Source organism: Pteropus medius, unplaced genomic scaffold (assembly GCF_902729225.1).
Source record: "Pteropus medius unplaced genomic scaffold, Ma_sr-lr_union100, whole genome shotgun sequence".
Lineage (NCBI taxonomy): Eukaryota > Metazoa > Chordata > Mammalia > Chiroptera > Pteropodidae > Pteropus > Pteropus medius.
Window position 1 is genome coordinate 1,100,909 of NW_024352947.1, and position 5,052 is coordinate 1,105,960.

The following is a 5,052-nucleotide window of genomic DNA, read 5'->3' on the forward strand; positions in this document are numbered from 1 at the left end:
CCGTCCACGGCTTTCTCGCACCTTCGTACGTCTTCCCAGCCTGTTCTTCCCGGAACGCATGGGGGCTGGGTGAGATTTTCCTGGCCGTGCAGACGCCAGGTTCAAGGCCATCCCCTCTGAGGAGCACCGTGCGGGACGCCCCACCCGCCCCCAGCACCTGCGTCTCACCTTTGATTTCAACTCGTGCGGCCGAGCCGGGCTGTTCTCACGCCAGTGCCTGGGATGCGCCCGAGGTCGGCTGAGGCCACAGTGTCGCCTGGAGTCGCACGCCCGTCCCATCCTCAGGTTCCTGAGATTCTTCTAAGTGGAAATTTCCTTCACATTCCTCGTTCACTGGCTCCTTAGCGACGACCTGAACATCCCCGAGTGTCATGTGACACTTTACTGCCGCATCTCACGTTTTGGAAAATAATCCTGTCTCGGTCATAAGGTGCTTTTCCACGGCACATCGCATCGAACTCTCTCGACGTTCCTGGGGCGCAGGTAGGAAAAAATTAGGCTCCAGGTTCTGCAGTGAGACAGCGAGGGCCCGAAGGGGCCAGCGGGGGACACGGAAAACCAGGACAGACAGCCGGTCACGCCTTTCGATCCGATCCAGTGCCTCATTTTTATTTGCTTAATTGTGGCAAAATATACATAAGGTAAAATTTACCATTTTAACCAATTTTAAGTGTACAGTTCAGCTGCGCTAAGTATATTCACAGCTACTGCACCTTGCAGCGCAGAAACCGCACCGATCACCCGGCTGTCACCACCCCCCGCCCCCGCCCTGGCAGCCGCCACCGTGTGTACGTCCTACGTCCCCGTGGCATCTTTCTTCTTGTGATCAAGTTTCCTTCGTGTTTAGCGTGTCGGAATGTCCCTCTGTGACGGCCGATTGATTTTAATCACGTGTATGCGGCACGTGCGGCTTCTCCCGTCGTCCGTTGATGGCATCGGGGTGCTTTTCCCCAGGCCGTCGTGGGTGACGCTCCTCCTGTGAGTGTGGGTGTGCAGACAGATATCTCTTCGACTCCCCACTTTCGGCTTTTCTGGGCGTGCACCCGGAAGCGGAATTTCCGGGTCACATGGTGATCGTGTTTTCGTTGTTTTGAGGAACCGTCACAGCGTTTTCCGCAGCAGCTGCACCGACAGTGCGCGACGTTCTCGCCCTTCCCTATGCTCCGGGAAACGCTCGCTTCCTGTTTTTTTGACACTAGTCATCCCGGCGGGTGTGAACTAGCACCTCAGGGCAGTTGTGATCTGCATTGTCCTCACGATCAGTAATACCGCGCATCGTGGCGTGGGCTCGTCGGCCATATCTTCCTAGGAGAAATTTTTATCCAAATCTTTTGCCCATTTTCTAATTGGGTTAGTTCATTTCTGTCGTGTCATTGTTATATGTTCATGGATCTTATTAGATATACGATTTGCAAATATTTTCTCCCATTCCACAGGTTACCTTTTCGCTCTATTCATAGTGTCCTATGACCCACTTGGGGACCTGTGACATGACGCTGTCTCTTTACAGTGTTATTTACGGAAGTGGTTCAAGGCATGGATGGAGTCACAGCACTAGGGGAGGAGCCCGGTTAACAAAACAGACACGTGAGGTCAAAGGACCGCATCGAGGGGTCAGGGGTCGAGCCCGACAGTGTGAGAATGTCATGAGGGTGGAGGTACTTACTTTTCTGCCGCCTAAAGTAAAGATTTGTCGTGGAGACCGAGGTAGGCCCACGCCGACACATGAGGGCCAGGTGATCCCAGCATGGTGATCCGAGGGATGCCAGGGCGATAGTGAAGTCTGGTGTTTTTGATTGAGTCACATGTAAGGAGACTAGAGGTTAATTTCCTTTCTTCCATAAGGAATTTGGACTGTTATTTCAGTACTAAGAAGTGCCTGGGAGAGTCCCACCAGGTACGCAAAGAGAACCATCCAACCAAATGCCGGTCACGGAAGAACCAGGTGCCCGGGTTAAGTTTATTATCTATTAATGAAATTCTAGGCTTTTAGTAAAAGGATCTCAGGCAAGATCTTACCGGCTCAGTCGAGGTTGGGGTTTATCGTTTGTACACAAGAATGAAGCGAGGAATTGTATGTATCGGTGTCCGATAATTAGAACAAGATTGGTAGCTTTCAGATAAAGGCCAAAGCTACCTGGATCGAGATAGAAATAAAACCCAGGTTGCCAGTGCTCCGGGCCTAGCGATCAAAGTTGGTGTGAAGGAGACCCAAGTCCAGAGCTGCTGTTTTCCCGCTGGCCCTTAAATGACCTGTCTGCTAGAGGGCCAGACGGCCCTGCGTGGCATCGCCTGACTGTTCCCTTTAGCCGCATCGATGCGGACAGAGTCGCTTCTCTGTACAAGTCTCTGGACCAGCAATCTCCTATAGACGTAAGCGAAACTTGCTTCCAGAACAAGTTTCAGGAACAAGGTTTCAGGCCCCCACCACCAACGGATGACGTCACCGGCTGCGTGATCGTCTGGACTCAGCCCTCACATTGCTCACTTGTCTGTGTTTAGCATTGAACTGCTTTGAGGACATCATTAAACCCATAATATTTGAAAAGCGCCACCGTGAAAACATTGAAAGTGCCCTACCAGGCACCTTGAATCACAAGGAAAACAGAAGAAGTGACTTATTAAAAATTGAAAGTGGCGAGATGACGATGCAGCACAGGCGCCTGAGATGAGTCATCTGACAGTAGGAATTATTCTCAAAGATGAAAAATGAATCACAAGTAAATGAAGGGAAAGGTCTAGGCCTGTGCGATTGACGATATCGGCCAAGGACGAGAGATTTCCGTGGTTGAAAGGTCGGCCTCAGGATCAGATGCTGTCAGTCGGCTCAGCAGACTTCTCAGGCCTTCGGTTGTTAGACAAAGTAGCCTAAGCTAAGAGTTAGAGGACTCGGAGGGGAAGCAGGTGACGTTACCGCCAGGGAAACTTCCCTCACAGGCCGCGGACAGTCGCGTGGTTTACTGTCCTTTGAATCCGCACGAAATCGGTGAGAAGTGACAGAGGCGTGTGGGGTAGCGGGGCGCGTAAGGAGGTCCCCAGGGGTCCGGTGGGTTGTCACTGCCTCAAACCATTGGACGCTACAGAGCAGATACCGGCCAGGATCTGGCACCCGACACTCCACGCGTACATTACAATAACGTAGCTACTTATTTTTAACACTCCAAAAAGAATTATTTTTGTTTACATATGTTTTTAAATAACTACAAAGGGTTTTCGGAGCGTCACCTTAGTAACGTTCCAAGAATGTAGAGACGGAAAGAAAAATCCCTTTGTGTTTATAATAAAAACAGAATCCACCGACGTGGGACGGATGGCTGGGTCACACGCAGAGGTGGTGGATCCTGATGACAGGGGGGCTCCTGCACTTGAACTCACGTCGGCCTCAGTGGACACCGGGTGCCCCTGGCGGCCACCGCTGCGGGCGAGTGGCGATGCCTGTGTGTGTGGAGCGGGGGGAAGGGGGGGTCCTAACGAAACTCCCTGACGTACTGCAGAGTGGGTGAGCGTTTCCATCCGACTCCCTGCTAAATATTCAATAAACGTTTACTCATACCACCCCGCAGGATAAATTCACCCTTGGCTCCAACTTTATTTCGCCTCTGATCTAATAAGGTTGATGTTACGTTTACTTTATGGCAGTGTGGTTATCAGCGTTCATTACTTTGTCTGTAGGATGTATTTGCTTCGATCTCTTTGGGGATCCTAAATGAGGCGTATTGTCCTTCTAGTTAAATGGGACACATGCCACCCAAAGGTGCCTGTGCATCTGCGTTTTCCTTGTTTTTATAAGAATTGCCAGACAATCATTTATGTAGCTTTTACACTAAAGGGTTTTCTCAGGAGACAAACAGATGCAGGAATTCGTCTGGATAGTAAGCACTAGGAATCTATGTAATTTTAAGCATGTCGGCAGGACTCCGCCCGGCTTGATTTTTGTGTCAAATCCCCCTTTTGCATCCCTCAGCAGTTAAAATTTGCAGGGGTTGTACAGGGACCCAGGGACAGGAATGGGCAGACTGGTCATAGGTGGGCCCGGGGGACAGGGATGCTGGTTATTCGGGGGCCCAGGGGTGAGATTCAGTTACGTGATCCACGTCCTTGAAACTACTCTATGACTGACTGACTGGACTGCTTTGGCCAGATGCTTAACCCCTCGGTGCCTGCCTGACTGTTACAATCTGCCATCTGCCGTGTCGCCTGCGGGGGGCTGGAGGGGCGTGCGGTAGCTCTCTCCAGGGAGGCAATCGGGGACGTCGAAGGGGACTGTCGTCCGCCCCGTTCTGCATGCCGCCTGTTCTCCTGGCATACACTGGTTTTGTGTTTGCATCTCACGGTGATTCCTCCTCCCCTTCGAGTCGTGTTCCGTTGGAAGGTTCTGTTTAGGGCTCTGCTCCCGACGCTCCCTCCCCGGTGCCAGTTCGGGTCGTCCGCTTCTCCCGTCCCTTACTTCACAGTCAAGCAACATAGACGTAGAGGTGGCCCCAGTCCACACCCAGGGGTGTCGCAGGACAACAAGCATCCTTCCCCGGGGGCAGGCGGGGCCTTTCCAGGCCTCGTGGTTATTCCCACATTTCCTTTATTTGTGGTTTGGCGTGGCACCCGATTTCGTGTTGGTTGTGGTTGAGATCCGTTCGATGATCTCGATCTTACGCAGCAGCATCTCGTGTTTACGATCCACAACCTCCTGTCAATCAGCAGGGCCAAGGAGTCGTACGTATTAGGTGTCACGATAGTGAATTTACCAAGATCCCACCACACGCGTCCCAGGTTCCCTCACGCGCTCCGTTTGCTAAGGTCACACGAGTTATTCAGTGGCACGATTTCCCGCGTTCTCGTCCCGTGCTGATTTAAACGCTGGAAAGCAAAGACCACACTATGGCTCTCCTGGCAGAGTGTTGTCTTTGACGAATGGCTTAATGTAATGCTCTCTTCGTTATTAACGAGCAGAAGATGTTGGTTAAAGACGTTGCCCGCCATCCCTCACGCAAGGACTGACTTGATACATTTTGTGCCTGCAAATGGATTTGTCTCAAAAACTTTTATCAAAACCTT